Source organism: Ammospiza nelsoni, chromosome 12, assembly GCF_027579445.1.
Source record: "Ammospiza nelsoni isolate bAmmNel1 chromosome 12, bAmmNel1.pri, whole genome shotgun sequence".
Taxonomy (NCBI): domain Eukaryota; kingdom Metazoa; phylum Chordata; class Aves; order Passeriformes; family Passerellidae; genus Ammospiza; species Ammospiza nelsoni.
The window spans coordinates 19,125,744-19,146,065 of record NC_080644.1 but is presented as its reverse complement, the minus strand read 5'-3'; positions in this window follow the sequence as shown (position 1 = coordinate 19,146,065).

Here is a 20,322-nt window from a genome sequence, read left to right as displayed (position 1 = left end):
TTAGCGTCTTTTGTGGTCTACATCCTAGCAGAAAGCTTTTCCACTCTGTCTGGCAAGGAAAACATGCGCCAGCACAGAAAACATCTCCCATCGTGTTCTGGACGTTGTACGGAGGTCTGCCAAGTGTTTGAAAGAAACAAAGAAAAGTTGTCAAAAACAGCTTCCAATCGAATATTCATGTGATTGGAAAAGTCAGGAAAGTGGTAAGGTACTGTTTTCTATCAGTTGGCAAGCTGCGCACACAATCCCAGTGTTGTACAGCTTCCTTCTTCACCTTTCCGATGCTGCCGCTCTCTCCGGCTCCCGGAGTCGAAGAAGCGGCTTCTTCGCGCAAAGACGATTGTACCGCTCACAGTGCTCTCTTAGCGCCGCTTCTGCCGAAAGAAGCCCGGGAGCGGCGCTTAGCTCCGGAGAGCCTCGTCCCTTCGTCTTTAGCGTCTTTTGTGGTCTACATCCTAGCAGAAAGCTTTTCCACTCAGTCTGGCAAGGAAAACCTGCGCCAGCGCAGAAAACATCTCCCATCGTGTTCTGGACGTTGCACGGAGGTCTGCAAAGTGTTTGCATAAAGAAATGAAAAGTTGTCCAAAATAACTTCCTATCGAATGTTCATGTGATTGGAAAAGTCAGGAAAGTGGTAAGGTACTGTTTTCTATCAGTTGGCAAGCTGCGCACACAATCCCAGTGTTGTACAGCTTCCTTCTTCACCTTTCCGATGCTGCCGCTCTCTCCGGCTCCCGGAGCCGAAGAAGCGGCTTCTTCGCGCAAAGGCGATTGTACCGCTCACAGTGCTCTCTTAGCGCCGCTTCTGCCGAAAGAAGCCCGGGAGCGGTGCTTAGCTCCGGAGAGCATCGTCCCTTCGTCTTTAGCGTCTTTTGTGGTCTACATCCTAGCAGAAAGCTTTTCCACTCTGTCTGGCAAGCAAAACATGCGCCAGCACAGAAAACATCTCCCATCGTGTTCTGGACGTTGCACGGAGGTCTGCCAAGTGTTTGCATAAAGAAATGAAAAGTTGTCCAAAATAACTTCCTATCGAATGTTCATGTGATTGGAAAAGTCAGGAAAGTGGTAAGGTACTGTTTTCTATCAGTTGGCAAGCTGCGCACACAATCCCAGTGTTGTACAGCTTCCTTCTTCACCTTTCCGATGCTGCCGCTCTCTCCGGCTCCCGGAGCCGAAGAAGCGGCTTCTTCGCGCAAAGACGATTGTACCGCTCACAGTGCTCTCTTAGCGCCGCTTCTGCCGAAAGAAGCCCAGGAGCGGCGCTTAGCTCCGGAGAGCATCGTCCCTTCGTCTTTAGCGTCTTTTGTGGTCTACATCCTAGCAGAAAGCTTTTCCACTCTCTCTGGCAAGGAAAACATGCGCCAGCGCAGAAAACATCTCCGATCGTGTTCTGGACGTTGCACGGAGGTCTGCCAAGTGTTTGCATAAAGAAATAAAAAGTTGTCCAAAATAACTTCCTATCGAATGTTCATGTGATTGGAAAAGTCAGGAAAGTGGTAAGGTACTGTTTTCTATCAGTTGGCAAGCTGCGCACACAATCCCAGTGTTGTACAGCTTCCTTCTTCACCTTTCCGATGCTGCCGCTCTCTCCGGCTCCCGGAGTCGAAGAAGCGGCTTCTTCGCGCAAAGACGATTGTACCGCTCACAGTGCTCTCTTAGCGCGGCTTCTGCCGAAAGAAGCCCGGGAGCGGCGCTTAGCTCCGGAGAGCATCGTCCCTTCGTCTTTAGCGACTTTTGTGGTCTACATCCTAGCAGAAAGCTTTTCCACTCTGTCTGGCAAGGAAAACATGCGCCAGCACAGAAAACATCTCCCATCGTGTTCTGGACGTTGCACGGAGGTCTGCCAAGTGTTTGAAAGAAACAAAGAAAAGTTGTCCAAAACAGCTTCCAATCGAATATTCATGTGATTGGAAAAGTCAGGAAAGTGGTTAGGTACTGTTTTCTATCAGTTGGCAAGCTGCGCACACAATCCCAGTGTTGTACAGCTTCCTTCTTCACCTTTCCGATGCTGCCGCTCTCGCCGGCTCCCGGAGCCGAAGAAGCGGCTTCTTCGCGCAAAGACGATTGTACCGCTCACAGTGCTCTCTTAGCGCCGCTTCTGCCGAAAGAAGCCCGGGAGCGGTGCTTAGCTCCGGAGAGCCTCGTACCTTCGTCTTTAGCGTCTTTTGTGGTCTACATCCTTGCAGAAAGCTTTTCCACTCAGTCTGGCAAGGAAAACCTGCGCCAGCACAGAAAACATCTCCCATCGTGTTCTGGACGTTGTACGGAGGTCTGCCAAGTGTTTGCATAAAGAAATGAAAAGTTGTCCAAAATAACTTCCTATCGAATGTTCATGTGATTGGAAAAGTCAGGAAAGTGGTAAGGTACTGTTTTCTATCAGTTGGCAAGCTGCGCACACAATCCCAGTGTTGTACAGCTTCCTTCTTCACCTTTCCGATGCTGCCGCTCTCTCCGGCTCCCGGAGCCGAAGAAGCGGCTTCTTCGCGCAAAGACGATTGTACCGCTCACAGTGCTCTCTTAGCGCCGCTTCTGCCGAAAGAAGCCCGGGAGCGGCGCTTAACTCCGGAGAGCATCGTACCTTCGTCTTTAGCGTCTTTTGTGGTCTACATCCTAGCAGAAAGCTTTTCCACTCTGTCTGGCAAGGAAAACCTGCGCCAGCACAGAAAACATCTCCCATCGTGTTCTGGACATTGTACGGATGTCTGCCAAGTGTTTGAAAGAAACAAAGAAAAGTTGTCCAAAACAGCTTCCAATCGAATATTCATGTGATTGGAAACGTCAGGAAAGTTGTTAGGTACTGTTTTCTATCAGTTGGCAAGCTGCGCACACAATCCCAGTGTTGTACAGCTTCCTTCTTCACCTTTCCGATGCTGCCGCTCTCTCCGGCTCCCGGAGCCGAAGAAGCGGCTTCTTCGCGCAAAGACGATTGTACCGCTCACAGTGCTCTCTTAGCGCCGCTTCTGCCGAAAGAAGCCCGGGAGCGGCGCTTAGCTCCGGAGAGCATCGTCCCTTCGTCTTTAGCGTCTTTTGTGGTCTACATCCTAGCAGGAAGCTTTTCCACTCTGTCTGGCAAGGAAAACATGCGCGAGCACAGAAAACATCTCCCATCGTGTTCTGGACGTTGCACGGAGGTCTGCCAAGTTTTTGAAAGAAACAATAAAAAAGTTGTCCAAAACAGCTTCCAATCGAATATTCATGTGATTGGAAAAGTCAGGAAAGTGTAAGGTACTGTTTTCTATCAGTTGGCAAGCTGCGCACACAATCCCAGTGTTGTACAGCTTCCTTCTTCACCTTTCCGATGCTGCCGCTCTCTCCGGCTCCCGGAGCCGAAGAAGCGGCTTCTTCGCGCAAAGACGATTGTACCGCTCACAGTGCTCTCTTAGCGCGGCTTCTGCCGAAAGAAGCCCGGGAGCGGCGCTTAACTCCGGAGAGCATCGTCCCTTCGTCTTTAGCGTCTTTTGTGGTCTACATCCTAGCAGAAAGCTTTTCCACTCTGTCTGGCAAGGAAAACCTGCGCCAGCGCAGAAAACATCTCCCATCGTGTTCTGGACGTTGCACGGAGGTCTGCCAAGTGTTTGAAAGAAACAATAAAAAAGTTGTCCAAAATAACTTCCTATCGAATGTTCATGTGATTGGAAAAGTCAGGAAAGTGGTAAGGTACTGTTTTCTATCAGTTGGCAAGCTGCGCACACAATCCCAGTGTTGTACAGCTTCCTTCTTCACCTTTCCGATGCTGCCGCTCTCTCCGGCTCCCGGAGCCGAAGAAGCGGCTTCTTCGCGCAAAGACGATTGTACCGCTCACAGTGCTCTCTTAGCGCGGCTTCTGCCGAAAGACGCCCGGGAGCGGCGCTTAGCTCCGGAGAGCATCGTACCTTCGTCTTTAGCGTCTTTTGTGGTCTACATCCTAGCAGAAAGCTTTTCCACTCTGTCTGGCAAGGAAAACATGCGCCAGCACAGAAAACATCTCCCATCGTGTTCTGGACGTTGCACGGAGGTCTGCCAAGTGTTTGAAAGAAACAAAGAAAAGTTGTCCAAAACAGCTTCCAATCGAATATTCATGTGATTGGAAAAGTCAGGAAAGTGGTAAGGTACTGTTTTCTATCAGTTGGCAAGCTGCGCACACAATCCCAGTGTTGTACAGCTTCCTTCTTCACCTTTCCGATGCTGCCGCTCTCTCCGGCTCCCGGAGCCGAAGAAGCGGCTTCTTCGCGCAAAGACGATTGTACCGCTCACAGTGCTCTCTTAGCGCCGCTTCTGCCGAAAGAAGCCCGGGAGTGGTGCTTAGCTCCGGAGAGCCTCGTACCTTCGTCTTTAGCGTCTCTTGTGGTCTACATCCTAGCAGAAAGCTTTTCCACTCATTCTGGCAAGGAAAACCTGCGCCAGCGCAGAAAACATCTCCCATCGTGTTCTGGACGTTGCACGGAGGTCTGCCAAGTGTTTGCATAAAGAAATGAAAAGTTGTCCAAAATAACTTCCTATCGAATGTTCATGTGATTGGAAAAGTCAGGAAAGTGGTAAGGTACTTTTTTCTATCAGTTGGCAAGCTGCGCACACAATCCCAGTGTTGTACAGCTTCCTTCTTCACCTTTCCGATGCTGCCGCTCTCTCCGGCTCCCGGAGCCGAAGAAGCGGCTTCTTCGCGCAAAGGCGATTGTACCGCTCACAGTGCTCTCTTAGCGCCGCTTCTGCCGAAAGAAGCCCGGGAGCGGCGCTTAGCTCCGGAGAGCATCGTACCTTCGTCTTTAGCGTCTTTTGTGGTCTACATCCTAGCAGAAAGCTTTTCCACTCTGTCTGGCAAGGAAAACATGCGCCAGCGCAGAAAACATCTCCCATCGTGTTCTGGACGTTGCACGGAGGTCTGCCAAGTGTTTGAAAGAAACAAAGAAAAGTTGTCCAAAACAGCTTCCAATCGAATATTCATGTGATTGGAAAAGTCAGGAAAGTGGTTAGGTACTGTTTTCTATCAGTTGGCAAGCTGCGCACACAATCCCAGTGTTGTACAGCTTCCTTCTTCACCTTTCCGATGCTGCCGCTCTCTCCGGCTCCCGGAGCCGAAGAAGCGGCTTCTTCGCGCAAAGACGATTGTACCGCTCACAGTGCTCTCTTAGCGCCGCTTCTGCCGAAAGAAGCCCGGGAGCGGCGCTTAGCTCCGGAGAGCCTCGTCCCTTCGTCTTTAGCGTCTTTTGTGGTCTACATCCTAGCAGAAAGCTTTTCCACTCTGTCTGGCAAGGAAAACCTGCGCCAGCGCAGAAAACATCTCCCATCGTGTTCTGGACGTTGCACGGAGGTCTGCAAAGTGTTTGCATAAAGAAATGAAAAGTTGTCCAAAATAACTTCCTATCGAATGTTCATGTGATTGGAAAAGTCAGGAAAGTGGTAAGGTACTGTTTTCTATCAGTTGGCAAGCTGCGCACACAATCCCAGTGTTGTACAGCTTCCTTCTTCACCTTTCCGATGCTGCCGCTCTCTCCGGCTCCCGGAGCCGAAGAAGCGGCTTCTTCGCGCAAAGGCGATTGTACCGCTCACAGTGCTCTCTTAGCGCCGCTTCTGCCGAAAGAAGCCCGGGAGCGGTGCTTAGCTCCGGAGAGCATCGTACCTTCGTCTTTAGCGTCTTTTGTGGTCTACATCCTAGCAGAAAGCTTTTCCACTCTGTCTGGCAAGCAAAACATGCGCCAGCACAGAAAACATCTCCCATCGTGTTCCGGACGTTGTACGGAGGTCTGCCAAGTGTTTGACAAGAAGAGAAGAAATGTTGTCCAAAACAGCTTCCAATCGAATATTCATGTGATTGGAAAAGTCAGGAAAGTGGTAAGGTACTGTTTTCTATCAGTTGGCAAGCTGCGCACACAATCCCAGTGTTGTACAGCTTCCTTCTTCACCTTTCCGATGCTGCCGCTCTCTCCGGCTCCCGGAGCCGAAGAAGCGGCTTCTTCGCGCAAAGACGCTTGTACCGCTCACAGTGCTCTCTTAGCGCCGCTTCTGCCGAAAGAAGCCCGGGAGCGGCGCTTAACTCCGGAGAGCATCGTCCCTTCGTCTTTAGCGTCTTTTGTGGTCTACATCCTAGCAGAAAGCTTTTCCACTCTGTCTGGCAAGGAAAACCTGCGCCAGCACAGAAAACATCTCCCATCGTGTTCTGGACGTTGTACGGATGTCTGCCAAGTGTTTGAAAGAAACAAAGAAAAGTTGTCCAAAACAGCTTCCAATCGAATATTCATGTGATTGGACAAGTCAGGAAAGTGGTTAGGTACTGTTTTCTATCAGTTGGCAAGCTGCGCACACAATCCCAGTGTTGTACAGCTTCCTTCTTCACCTTTGCGATGCTGCCGCTCTCTCCGGCTCCCGGAGCCGAAGAAGCGGCTTCTTCGCGCAAAGACGATTGTACCGCTCACAGTGCTCTCTTAGCGCCGCTTCTGCCGAAAGAAGCCCGGGAGCGGCGCTTAGCTCCGGAGAGCATCGTCCCTTCGTCTTTAGCGTCTTTTGTGGTCTACATCCTAGCAGAAAGCTTTTCCACTCTGTCTGGCAAGGAAAACATGCGCGAGCACAGAAAACATCTCCCATCGTGTTCTGGACGTTGCACGGAGGTCTGCCAAGTGTTTGAAAGAAACAATAAAAAAGTTATCCGAAACAGCTTCCAATCGAATATTCATGTGATTGGAAAAGTCAGGAAAGTGTAAGGTACTGTTTTCTATCAGTTGGCAAGCTGCGCACACAATCCCAGTGTTGTACAGCTTCCTTCTTCACCTTTCCGATGCTGCCGCTCTCTCCGGCTCCCGGAGCCGAAGAAGCGGCTTCTTCGCGCAAAGACGATTGTACCGCTCACAGTGCTCTCTTAGCGCCGCTTCTGCCGAAAGAAGCCCGGGAGCGGCGCTTAACTCCGGAGAGCATCGTCCCTTCGTCTTTAGCGTCTTTTGTGGTCTACATCCTAGCAGAAAGCTTTTCCACTCTGTCTGGCAAGGAAAACCTGCGCCAGCGCAGAAAACATCTCCCATCGTGTTCTGGACGTTGCACGGAGGTCTGCCAAGTGTTTGAAAGAAACAATAAAAAAGTTGTCCAAAATAACTTCCTATCGAATGTTCATGTGATTGGAAAAGTCAGGAAAGTGGTAAGGTACTGTTTTCTATCAGTTGGCAAGCTGCGCACACAATCCCAGTGTTGTACAGCTTCCTTCTTCACCTTTCCGATGCTGCCGCTCTCTCCGGCTCCCGGAGCCGAAGAAGCGGCTTCTTCGCGCAAAGACGATTGTACCGCTCACAGTGCTCTCTTAGCGCGGCTTCTGCCGAAAGACGCCCGGGAGCGGCGCTTAGCTCCGGAGAGCATCGTCCCTTCGTCTTTAGCGTCTTTTGTGGTCTACATCCTAGCAGAAAGCTTTTCCACTCTGTCTGGCAAGGAAAACATGCGCCAGCACAGAAAACATCTCCCATCGTGTTCTGGACGTTGCACGGAGGTCTGCCAAGTGTTTGAAAGAAACAAAGAAAAGTTGTCCAAAACAGCTTCCAATCGAATATTCATGTGATTGGAAAAGTCAGGAAAGTGGTAAGGTACTGTTTTCTATCAGTTGGCAAGCTGCGCACACAATCCCAGTGTTGTACAGCTTCCTTCTTCACCTTTCCGATGCTGCCGCTCTCTCCGGCTCCCGGAGTCGAAGAAGCGGCTTCTTCGCGCAAAGACGATTGTACCGCTCACAGTGCTCTCTTAGCGCCGCTTCTGCCGAAAGAAGCCCGGGAGCGGTGCTTAGCTCCGGAGAGCCTCGTACCTTCGTCTTTAGCGTCTCTTGTGGTCTACATCCTAGCAGAAAGCTTTTCCACTCAGTCTGGCAAGGAAAACATGCGCCAGCGCAGAAAACATCTCCCATCGTGTTCTGGACGTTGCACGGAGGTCTGCCAAGTGTTTGCATAAAGAAATGAAAAGTTGTCCAAAATAACTTCCTATCGAATGTTCATGTGATTGGAAAAGTCAGGAAAGTGGTAAGGTACTGTTTTCTATCAGTTGGCAAGCTGCGCACACAATCCCAGTGTTGTACAGCTTCCTTCTTCACCTTTCCGATGCTGCCGCTCTCTCCGGCTCCCGGAGGCGAAGAAGCGGCTTCTTCGCGCAAAGGCGATTGTACCGCTCACAGTGCTCTCTTAGCGCCGCTTCTGCCGAAAGAAGCCCGGCAGCGGCTCTTAGCTCCGGAGAGCATCGTACCTTCGTCTTTAGCGTCTTTTGTGGTCTACATCCTAGCAGAAAGCTTTTCCACTCTGTCTGGCAAGGAAAACATGCGCCAGCACAGAAAACATCTCCCATCGTGTTCTGGACGTTGTACGGAGGTCTGCCAAGTGTTTGAAAGAAACAAAGAAAAGTTGTCCAAAACAGCTTCCAATCGAATATTCATGTGATTGGAAAAGTCAGGAAAGTGGTTAGGTACTGTTTTCTATCAGTTGGCAAGCTGCGCACACAATCCCAGTGTTGTACAGCTTCCTTCTTCACCTTTCCGATGCTGCCGCTCTCGCCGGCTCCCGGAGCCGAAGAAGCGGCTTCTTCGCGCAAAGACGATTGTACCGCTCACAGTGCTCTCTTAGCGCCGCTTCTGCCGAAAGAAGCCCGGGAGCGGCGCTTAACTCCGGAGAGCCTCGTCCCTTCGTCTTTAGCGTCTTTTGTGGTCTACATCCTAGCAGAAAGCTTTTCCACTCAGTCTGGCAAGGAAAACCTGCGCCAGCGCAGAAAACATCTCCCATCGTGTTCTGGACGTTGCACGGAGGTCTGCAAAGTGTTTGCATAAAGAAATGAAAAGTTGTCCAAAATAACTTCCTATCGAATGTTCATGTGATTGGAAAAGTCAGGAAAGTGGTAAGGTACTGTTTTCTATCAGTTGGCAAGCTGCGCACACAATCCCAGTGTTGTACAGCTTCCTTCTTCACCTTTCCGATGCTGCCGCTCTCTCCGGCTCCCGGAGCCGAAGAAGCGGCTTCTTCGCGCAAAGACGCTTGTACCGCTCACAGTGCTCTCTTAGCGCGGCTTGTGCCGAAAGAAGCCCGGGAGCGGCGCTTAACTCCGGAGAGCATCGTCCCTTCGTCTTTAGCGTCTTTTGTGGTCTACATCCTAGCAGAAAGCTTTTCCACTCTGTCTGGCAAGGAAAACCTGCGCCAGCACAGAAAACATCTCCCATCGTGTTCTGGACGTTGTACGGAGGTCTGCCAAGTGTCTGCATAAAGAAATGAAAAGTTGTCCAAAATAACTTACTATCGAATGTTCATGTGATTGGAAAAGTCAGGAAAGTGGTAAGGTACTGTTTTCTATCAGTTGGCAAGCTGCGCACACAATCCCAGTGTTGTACAGCTTCCTTCTTCACCTTTCCGATGCTGCCGCTCTCTCCGGCTCCCGGAGCCGAAGAAGCGGCTTCTTCGCGCAAAGGCGATTGTACCGCTCACAGTGCTCTCTTAGCGCCGCTTCTGCCGAAAGAAGCCCGGGAGCGGTGCTTAGCTCCGGAGAGCATCGTACCTTCGTCTTTAGCGTCTTTTGTGGTCTACATCCTAGCAGAAAGCTTTTCCACTCTGTCTGGCAAGGAAAACCTGCGCCAGCACAGAAAACATCTCCCATCGTGTTCTGGACGTTGTACGGAGGTCTGCCAAGTGTTTGACAAGAAGAGAAGAAATGTTGTCCAAAACAGCTTCCAATCGAATATTCATGTGATTGGAAAAGTCAGGAAAGTTGTAAGGTACTGTTTTCTATCAGTTGGCAAGCTGCGCACACAATCCCAGTGTTGTACAGCTTCCTTCTTCACCTTTCCGATGCTGCCGCTCTCTCCGGCTCCCGGAGCCGAAGAAGCGGCTTCTTCGCGCAAAGACGCTTGTACCGCTCACAGTGCTCTCTTAGCGCCGCTTCTGCCGAAAGAAGCCCGGGAGCGGCGCTTAACTCCGGAGAGCATCGTCCCTTCGTCTTTAGCGTCTTTTGTGGTCTACATCCTAGCAGAAAGCTTTTCCACTCTGTCTGGCAAGGAAAACCTGCGCCAGCACAGAAAACATCTCCCATCGTGTTCTGGACTTTGTACGGATGTCTGCCAAGTGTTTGAAAGAAACAAAGAAAAGTTGTCCAAAACAGCTTCCAATCGAATATTCATGTGATTGGAAACGTCAGGAAAGTGGTTAGGTACTGTTTTCTATCAGTTGGCAAGCTGCGCACACAATCCCAGTGTTGTACAGCTTCCTTCTTCACCTTTCCGATGCTGCCGCTCTCTCCGGCTCCCGGAGCCGAAGAAGCGGCTTCTTCGCGCAAAGACGATTGTACCGCTCACAGTGCTCTCTTAGCGCCGCTTCTGCCGAAAGAAGCCCGGGAGCGGCGCTTAGCTCCGGAGAGAATCGTCCCTTCGTCTTTAGCGACTTTTGTGGTCTACATCCTAGCAGAAAGCTTTTCCACTCTGTCTGGCAAGGAAAACATGCGCCAGCACAGAAAACATCTCCCATCGTGTTCTGGACGTTGCACGGAGGTCTGCCAAGTGTTTGAAAGAAACAAAGAAAAGTTGTCCAAAACAGCTTCCAATCGAATATTCATGTGATTGGAAACGTCAGGAAAGTGTAAGGTACTGTTTTCTATCAGTTGGCAAGCTGCGCACACAATCCCAGTGTTGTACAGCTTCCTTCTTCACCTTTGCGATGCAGCCGCTCTCTCCGGCTCCCGGAGCCGAAGAAGCGGCTTCTTCGCGCAAAGACGATTGTACCGCTCAGAGTGCTCTCTTAGCGCCGCTTCTGCCGAAAGAAGCCCGGGAGCGGTGCTTAGCTCCGGAGAGCCTCGTACCTTCGTCTTTAGCGTCTTTTGTGGTCTACATCCTTGCAGAAAGCTTTTCCACTCTGTCTGGCAAGGAAAACCTGCGCCAGCACAGAAGACATCTCCCATCGTGTTCTGGACGTTGTACGGAGGTCTGCCAAGTGTTTGAAAGAAACAAAGAAAAGTTGTCCAAAACAGCTTCCAATCGAATATTCCTGTGATTGGAAATCTCAGGAAAGTGTAAGGTACTGTTTTCTATCAGTTGGCAAGCTGCGCACACAATCCCAGTGTTGTACAGCTTCCTTCTTCACCTTTCCGATGCTGCCGCTCTCTCCGGCTCCCGGAGCCGAAGAAGCGGCTTCTTCGCGCAAAGACGCTTGTACCGCTCACAGTGCTCTCTTAGCGCCGCATCTGCCGAAAGAAGCCCGGGAGCGGCGCTTAACTCCGGAGAGCATCGTCCCTTCGTCTTTAGCGTCTTTTGTGGTCTACATCCTAGCAGAAAGCTTTTCCACTCTGTCTGGCAAGGAAAACCTGCGCCAGCACAGAAAACATCTCCCATCGTGTTCTGGACGTTGTACGGAGGTCTGCCAAGTGTTTGCATAAAGAAATGAAAAGTTGTCCAAAATAACTTCCTATCGAATGTTCATGTGATTGGAAAAGTCAGGAAAGTGGTAAGGTACTGTTTTCTATCAGTTGGCAAGCTGCGCACACAATCCCAGTGTTGTACAGCTTCCTTCTTCACCTTTCCGATGCTGCCGCTCTCTCCGGCTCCCGGAGCCGAAGAAGCGGCTTCTTCGCGCAAAGGCGATTGTACCGCTCACAGTGCTCTCTTAGCGCCGCTTCTGCCGAAAGAAGCCCGGGAGCGGCGCTTAGCTCCGGAGAGCATCGTCCCTTCGTCTTTAGCGTCTTTTGTGGTCTACATCCTAGCAGAAAGCTTTTCCACTCTGTCTGGCAAGGAAAACATGCGCCAGCACAGAAAACATCTCCCATCGTGTTCTGGACGTTGCACGGAGGTCTGCCAAGTGTTTGAAAGAAACAAAGAAAAGTTGTCCAAAACAGCTTCCAATCGAATATTCATGTGATTGGAAAAGTCAGGAAAGTGGTAAGGTACTGTTTTCTATCAGTTGGCAAGCTGCGCACACAATCCCAGTGTTGTACAGCTTCCTTCTTCACCTTTCCGATGCTGCCGCTCTCTCCGGCTCCCGGAGCCGAAGAAGCGGCTTCTTCACGCAAAGACGATTGTACCGCTCACAGTGCTCTCTTAGCGCCGCTTCTGCCGAAAGAAGCCCGGGAGCGGCGCTTAGCTCCGGAGAGCCTCGTCCCTTCGTCTTTAGCGTCTTTTGTGGTCTACATCCTAGCAGAAAGCTTTTCTACTCAGTCTGGCAAGGAAAACCTGCGCCAGCGCAGAAAACATCTCCCATCGTGTTCTGGACGTTGCACGGAGGTCTGCAAAGTGTTTGCATAAAGAAATGAAAAGTTGTCCAAAATAACTTCCTATCGAATGTTCATGTGATTGGAAAAGTCAGGAAAGTGGTAAGGTACTGTTTTCTATCAGTTGGCAAGCTGCGCACACAATCCCAGTGTTGTACAGCTTCCTTCTTCACCTTTCCGATGCTGCCGCTCTCTCCGGCTCCCGGAGCCGAAGAAGCGGCTTCTTCGCGCAAAGGCGATTGTACCGCTCACAGTGCTCTCTTAGCGCCGCTTCTGCCGAAAGAAGCCCGGGAGCGGTGCTTAGCTCCGGAGAGCATCGTACCTTCGTCTTTAGCGTCTTTTGTGGTCTACATCCTAGCAGAAAGCTTTTCCACTCTGTCTGGCAAGGAAAACATGCGCCAGCACAGAAAACATCTCCCATCGTGTTCTGGACGTTGTACGGAGGTCTGCCAAGTGTTTGACAAGAAGAGAAGAAATGTTGTCCAAAACAGCTTCCAATCGAATATTCATGTGATTGGAAAAGTCAGGAAAGTGGTAAGGTACTGTTTTCTATCAGTTGGCAAGCTGCGCACACAATCCCAGTGTTGTACAGCTTCCTTCTTCACCTTTCCGATGCTGCCGCTCTCTCCGGCTCCCGGAGCCGAAGAAGCGGCTTCTTCGCGCAAAGACGCTTGTACCGCTCACAGTGCTCTCTTAGCGCGGCTTCTGCCGAAAGAAGCCCGGGAGCGGCGCTTAACTCCGGAGAGCATCGTCCCTTCGTCTTTAGCGTCTTTTGTGGTCTACATCCTAGCAGAAAGCTTTTCCACTCTGTCTGGCAAGGAAAACCTGCGCCAGCACAGAAAACATCTCCCATCGTGTTCTGGACGTTGTACGGATGTCTGCCAAGTGTTTGAAAGAAACAAAGAAAAGTTGTCCAAAACAGCTTCCAATCGAATATTCATGTGATTGGAAACGTCAGGAAAGTGGTTAGGTACTGTTTTCTATCAGTTGGCAAGCTGCGCACACAATCCCAGTGTTGTACAGCTTCCTTCTTCACCTTTCCGATGCTGCCGCTCTCTCCGGCTCCCGGAGCCGAAGAAGCGGCTTCTTCGCGCAAAGACGATTGTACCGCTCACAGTGCTCTCTTAGCGCCGCTTCTGCCGAAAGAAGCCCGGGAGCGGCGCTTAACTCCGGAGAGCATCGTCCCTTCGTCTTTAGCGTCTTTTGTGGTCTACATCCTAGCAGAAAGCTTTTCCACTCTGTCTGGCAAGGAAAACCTGCGCCAGCACAGAAAACATCTCCCATCGTGTTCTGGACGTTGTACGGATGTCTGCCAAGTGTTTGAAAGAAACAAAGAAAAGTTGTCCAAAACAGCTTCCAATCGAATATTCATGTGATTGGAAACGTCAGGAAAGTGGTTAGGTACTGTTTTCTATCAGTTGGCAAGCTGCGCACACAATCCCAGTGTTGTACAGCTTCCTTCTTCACCTTTCCGATGCTGCCGCTCTCTCCGGCTCCCGGAGCCGAAGAAGCGGCTTCTTCGCGCAAAGACGATTGTACCGCTCACAGTGCTCTCTTAGCGCCGCTTCTGCCGAAAGAAGCCCGGGAGCGGCGCTTAACTCCGGAGAGCATCGTCCCTTCGTCTTTAGCGTCTTTTGTGGTCTACATCCTAGCAGAAAGCTTTTCCACTCTGTCTGGCAAGGAAAACATGCGCCAGCGCAGAAAACATCTCCCATCGTGTTCTGGACGTTGCACGGAGGTCTGCCAAGTGTTTGAAAGAAACAATAAAAAAGTTGTCCAAAATAACTTCCTATCGAATGTTCATGTGATTGGAAAAGTCAGGAAAGTGGTAAGGTACTGTTTTCTATCAGTTGGCAAGCTGCGCACACAATCCCAGTGTTGTACAGCTTCCTTCTTCACCTTTCCGATGCTGCCGCTCTCTCCGGCTCCCGGAGCCGAAGAAGCGGCTTCTTCGCGCAAAGACGATTGTACCGCTCACAGTGCTCTCTTAGCGCCGCTTCTGCCGAAAGAAGCCCGGGAGCGGCGCTTAGCTCCGGAGAGCATCGTACCTTCGTCTTTAGCGTCTTTTGTGGTCTACATCCTAGCAGAAAGCTTTTCCACTCTGTCTGGCAAGGAAAACATGCGCCAGCACAGAAAACATCTCCCATCGTGTTCTGGACGTTGCACGGAGGTCTGCCAAGTGTTTGAAAGAAACAAAGAAAAGTTGTCCAAAACAGCTTCCAATCGAATATTCATGTGATTGGAAAAGTCAGGAAAGTGGTAAGGTACTGTTTTCTATCAGTTGGCAAGCTGCGCACACAATCCCAGTGTTGTACAGCTTCCTTCTTCACCTTTCCGATGCTGCCGCTCTCTCCGGCTCCCGGAGTCGAAGAAGCGGCTTCTTCGCGCAAAGACGATTGTACCGCTCACAGTGCTCTCTTAGCGCCGCTTCTGCCGAAAGAAGCCCGGGAGCGGTGCTTAGCTCCGGAGAGCCTCGTACATTCGTCTTTAGCGTCTCTTGTGGTCTACATCCTAGCAGAAATCTTTTCCACTCAGTCTGGCAAGGAAAACATGCGCCAGCGCAGAAAACATCTCCCATCGTGTTCTGGACGTTGCACGGAGGTCTGCCAAGTGTTTGCATAAAGAAATGAAAAGTTGTCCAAAATAACTTCCTATCGAATGTTCATGTGATTGGAAAAGTCAGGAAAGTGGTAAGGTACTGTTTTCTATCAGTTGGCAAGCTGCGCACACAATCCCAGTGTTGTACAGCTTCCTTCTTCACCTTTCCGATGCTGCCGCTCTCTCCGGCTCCCGGAGCCGAAGAAGCGGCTTCTTCGCGCAAAGGCGATTGTACCGCTCACAGTGCTCTCTTAGCGCCGCTTCTGCCGAAAGAAGCCCGGGAGCGGCGCTTAGCTCCGGAGAGCATCGTCCCTTCGTCTTTAGCGTCTTTTGTGGTCTACATCCTAGCAGAAAGCTTTTCCACTCTGTCTGGCAAGGAAAACATGCGCCAGCACAGAAAACATCTCCCATCGTGTTCTGGACGTTGTACGGAGGTCTGCCAAGTGTTTGACAAGAAGAGAAGAAATGTTGTCCAAAACAGCTTCCAATCGAATATTCATGTGATTGGAAAAGTCAGGAAAGTGGTAAGGTACTGTTTTCTATCAGTTGGCAAGCTGCGCACACAATCCCAGTGTTGTACAGCTTCCTTCTTCACCTTTCCGATGCTGCCGCTCTCTCCGGCTCCCGGAGCCGAAGAAGCGGCTTCTTCGCGCAAAGACGCTTGTACCGCTCACAGTGCTCTCTTAGCGCGGCTTCTGCCGAAAGAAGCCCGGGAGCGGCGCTTAACTCCGGAGAGCATCGTCCCTTCGTCTTTAGCGTCTTTTGTGGTCTACATCCTAGCAGAAAGCTTTTCCACTCTGTCTGGCAAGGAAAACCTGCGCCAGCACAGAAAACATCTCCCATCGTGTTCTGGACGTTGTACGGATGTCTGCCAAGTGTTTGAAAGAAACAAAGAAAAGTTGTCCAAAACAGATTCCAATCGAATATTCATGTGATTGGAAACGTCAGGAAAGTGGTTAGGTACTGTTTTCTATCAGTTGGCAAGCTGCGCACACAATCCCAGTGTTGTACAGCTTCCTTCTTCACCTTTCCGATGCTGCCGCTCTCTCCGGCTCCCGGAGCCGAAGAAGCGGCTTCTTCGCGCAAAGACGATTGTACCGCTCACAGTGCTCTCTTAGCGCCGCTTCTGCCGAAAGAAGCCCGGGAGCGGCGCTTAACTCCGGAGAGCATCGTCCCTTCGTCTTTAGCGTCTTTTGTGGTCTACATCCTAGCAGAAAGCTTTTCCACTCTGTCTGGCAAGGAAAACCTGCGCCAGCACAGAAAACATCTCCCATCGTGTTCTGGACGTTGTACGGATGTCTGCCAAGTGTTTGAAAGAAACAAAGAAAAGTTGTCCAAAACAGCTTCCAATCGAATATTCATGTGATTGGAAACGTCAGGAAAGTGGTTAGGTACTGTTTTCTATCAGTTGGCAAGCTGCGCACACAATCCCAGTGTTGTACAGCTTCCTTCTTCACCTTTCCGATGCTGCCGCTCTCTCCGGCTCCCGGAGCCGAAGAAGCGGCTTCTTCGCGCAAAGACGATTGTACCGCTCACAGTGCTCTCTTAGCGCCGCTTCTGCCGAAAGAAGCCCGGGAGCGGCGCTTAACTCCGGAGAGCATCGTCCCTTCGTCTTTAGCGTCTTTTGTGGTCTACATCCTAGCAGAAAGCTTTTCCACTCTGTCTGGCAAGGAAAACATGCGCCAGCGCAGAAAACATCTCCCATCGTGTTCTGGACGTTGCACGGAGGTCTGCCAAGTGTTTGAAAGAAACAATAAAAAAGTTGTCCAAAATAACTTCCTATCGAATGTTCATGTGATTGGAAAAGTCAGGAAAGTGGTAAGGTACTGTTTTCTATCAGTTGGCAAGCTGCGCACACAATCCCAGTGTTGTACAGCTTCCTTCTTCACCTTTCCAATGCTGCCGCTCTCTCCGGCTCCCGGAGCCGAAGAAGCGGCTTCTTCGCGCAAAGACGATTGTACCGCTCACAGTGCTCTCTTAGCGCCGCTTCTGCCGAAAGAAGCCCGGGAGCGGCGCTTAGCTCCGGAGAGCATCGTACCTTCGTCTTTAGCGTCTTTTGTGGTCTACATCCTAGCAGAAAGCTTTTCCACTCTGTCTGGCAAGGAAAACATGCGCCAGCACAGAAAACATCTCCCATCGTGTTCTGGACGTTGCACGGAGGTCTGCCAAGTGTTTGAAAGAAACAAAGAAAAGTTGTCCAAAACAGCTTCCAATCGAATATTCATGTGATTGGAAAAGTCAGGAAAGTGGTAAGGTACTGTTTTCTATCAGTTGGCAAGCTGCGCACACAATCCCAGTGTTGTACAGCTTCCTTCTTCACCTTTCCGATGCTGCCGCTCTCTCCGGCTCCCGGAGTCGAAGAAGCGGCTTCTTCGCGCAAAGACGATTGTACCGCTCACAGTGCTCTCTTAGCGCCGCTTCTGCCGAAAGAAGCCCGGGAGCGGTGCTTAGCTCCGGAGAGCCTCGTACATTCGTCTTTAGCGTCTCTTGTGGTCTACATCCTAGCAGAAATCTTTTCCACTCAGTCTGGCAAGGAAAACATGCGCCAGCGCAGAAAACATCTCCCATCGTGTTCTGGACGTTGCACGGAGGTCTGCAAAGTGTTTGCATAAAGAAATGAAAAGTTGTCCAAAATAACTTCCTATCGAATGTTCATGTGATTGGAAAAGTCAGGAAAGTGGTAAGGTACTGTTTTCTATCAGTTGGCAAGCTGCGCACACAATCCCAGTGTTGTACAGCTTCCTTCTTCACCTTTCCGATGCTGCCGCTCTCTCCGGCTCCCGGAGCCGAAGAAGCGGCTTCTTCGCGCAAAGGCGATTGTACCGCTCACAGTGCTCTCTTAGCGCCGCTTCTGCCGAAAGAAGCCCGGGAGCGGCGCTTAGCTCCGGAGAGCATCGTCCCTTCGTCTTTAGCGTCTTTTGTGGTCTACATCCTAGCAGAAAGCTTTTCCACTCTGTCTGGCAAGGAAAACATGCGCCAGCACAGAAAACATCTCCCATCGTGTTCTGGACGTTATACGGAGGTCTGCCAAGTGTTTGACAAGAAGAGAAGAAATGTTGTCCAAAACAGCTTCCAATCGAATATTCATGTGATTGGAAAAGTCAGGAAAATGGTAAGGTACTGTTTTCTATCAGTTGGCAAGCTGCGCACACAATCCCAGTGTTGTACAGCTTCCTTCTTCACCTTTCCGATGCTGCCGCTCTCTCCGGCTCCCGGAGCCGAAGAAGCGGCTTCTTCGCGCAAAGACGCTTGTACCGCTCACAGTGCTCTCTTAGCGCGGCTTGTGCCGAAAGAAGCCCGGGAGCGGCGCTTAACTCCGGAGAGCATCGTCCCTTCGTCTTTAGCGTCTTTTGTGGTCTACATCCTAGCAGAAAGCTTTTCCACTCTGTCTGGCAAGGAAAACCTGCGCCAGCACAGAAAACATCTCCCATCGTGTTCTGGACGTTGTACGGAGGTCTGCCAAGTGTTTGCATAAAGAAATGAAAAGTTGTCCAAAATAACTTCCTATCGAATGTTCATGTGATTGGAAAAGTCAGGAAAGTGGTAAGGTACTGTTTTCTATCAGTTGGCAAGCTGCGCACACAATCCCAGTGTTGTACAGCTTCCTTCTTCACCTTTCCGATGCTGCCGCTCTCTCCGGCTCCCGGAGCCGAAGAAGCGGCTTCTTCGCGCAAAGGCGATTGTACCGCTCACAGTGCTCTCTTAGCGCCGCTTCTGCCGAAAGAAGCCCGGGAGCGGTGCTTAGCTCCGGAGAGCATCGTACCTTCGTCTTTAGCGTCTTTTGTGGTCTACATCCTAGCAGAAAGCTTTTCCACTCTGTCTGGCAAGGAAAACCTGCGCCAGCACAGAAAACATCTCCCATCGTGTTCTGGACGTTGTACGGAGGTCTGCCAAGTGTTTGACAAGAAGAGAAGAAATGTTGTCCAAAACAGTTTCCAATCGAATATTCATGTGATTGGAAAAGTCAGGAAAGTTGTAAGGTACTGTTTTCTATCAGTTGGCAAGCTGCGCACACAATCCCAGTGTTGTACAGCTTCCTTCTTCACCTTTCCGATGCTGCCGCTCTCTCCGGCTCCCGGAGACGAAGAAGCGGCTTCTTCGCGCAAAGACGCTTGTACCGCTCACAGTGCTCTCTTAGCGCGGCTTGTGCCGAAAGAAGCCCGGGAGCGGCGCTTAACTCCGGAGAGCATCGTCCCTTCGTCTTTAGCGTCTTTTGTGGTCTACATCCTAGCAGAAAGCTTTTCCACTCTGTCTGGCAAGGAAAACCTGCGCCAGCACAGAAAACATCTCCCATCGTGTTCTGGACGTTGTACGGATGTCTGCCAAGTGTTTGAAAGAAACAAAGAAAAGTTGTCCAAAACAGCTTCCAATCGAATATTCATGTGATTGGAAACGTCAGGAAAGTGGTTAGGTACTGTTTTCTATCAGTTGGCAAGCTGCGCACACAATCCCAGTGTTGTACAGCTTCCTTCTTCACCTTTCCGATGCTGCCGCTCTCTCCGGCTCCCGGAGCCGAAGAAGCGGCTTCTTCGCGCAAAGACGATTGTACCGCTCACAGTGCTCTCTTAGCGCCGCTTCTGCCGAAAGAAGCCCGGGAGCGGTGCTTAGCTCCGGAGAGCCTCGTACCTTCGTCTTTAGCGTCTCTTGTGGTCTACATCCTAGCAGAAAGCTTTTCCACTCTGTCTGGCAAGGAAAACATGCGCCAGCGCAGAAAACATCTCCCATCGTGTTCTGGACGTTGCACGGAGGTCTGCCAAGTGTTTGCATAAAGAAATGAAAAGTTGTCCAAAATAACTTCCTATCGAATGTTCATGTGATTGGAAAAGTCAGGAAAGTGGTAAGGTACTGTTTTCTATCAGTTGGCAAGCTGCGCACACAATCCCAGTGTTGTACAGCTTCCTTCTTCACCTTTCCGATGCTGCCGCTCTCTCCGGCTCCCGGAGCCGAAGAAGCGGCTTCTTCGCGCAAAGACGGTTGTACCGCTCACAGTGCTCTCTTAGCGCCGCTTCTGCCGAAAGAAGCCCGGGAGCGGCGCTTAACTCCGGAGAGCATCGTCCCTTCGTCTTTAGCGTCTTTTGTGGTCTACATCCTAGCAGAAAGCTTTTCCACTCTGTCTGGCAAGGAAAACATGCGCCAGCACAGAAAACATCTCCCATCGTGTTCTGGACGTTGCACGGAGGTCTGCCAAGTGTTTGCATAAAGAAATGAAAAGTTGTCCAAAATAACTTCCTATCGAATGTTCATGTGATTGGAAAAGTCAGGAAAGTGGTAAGGTACTTTTTTCTATCAGTTGGCAAGCTGCGCACACAATCCCAGTGTTGTACAGCTTCCTTCTTCACCTTTCCGATGCTGCCGCTCTCTCCGGCTCCCGGAGCTGAAGAAGCGGCTTCTTCGCGCAAAGGCGATTGTACCGCTCACAGTGCTCTCTTAGCGCCGCTTCTGCCGAAAGAAGCCCGGGAGCGGTGCTTAGCTCCGGAGAGCATCGTCCCTTCGTCTTTAGCGTCTTTTGTGGTCTACATCCTAGCAGAAAGCTTTTCCACTCTGTCTGGCAAG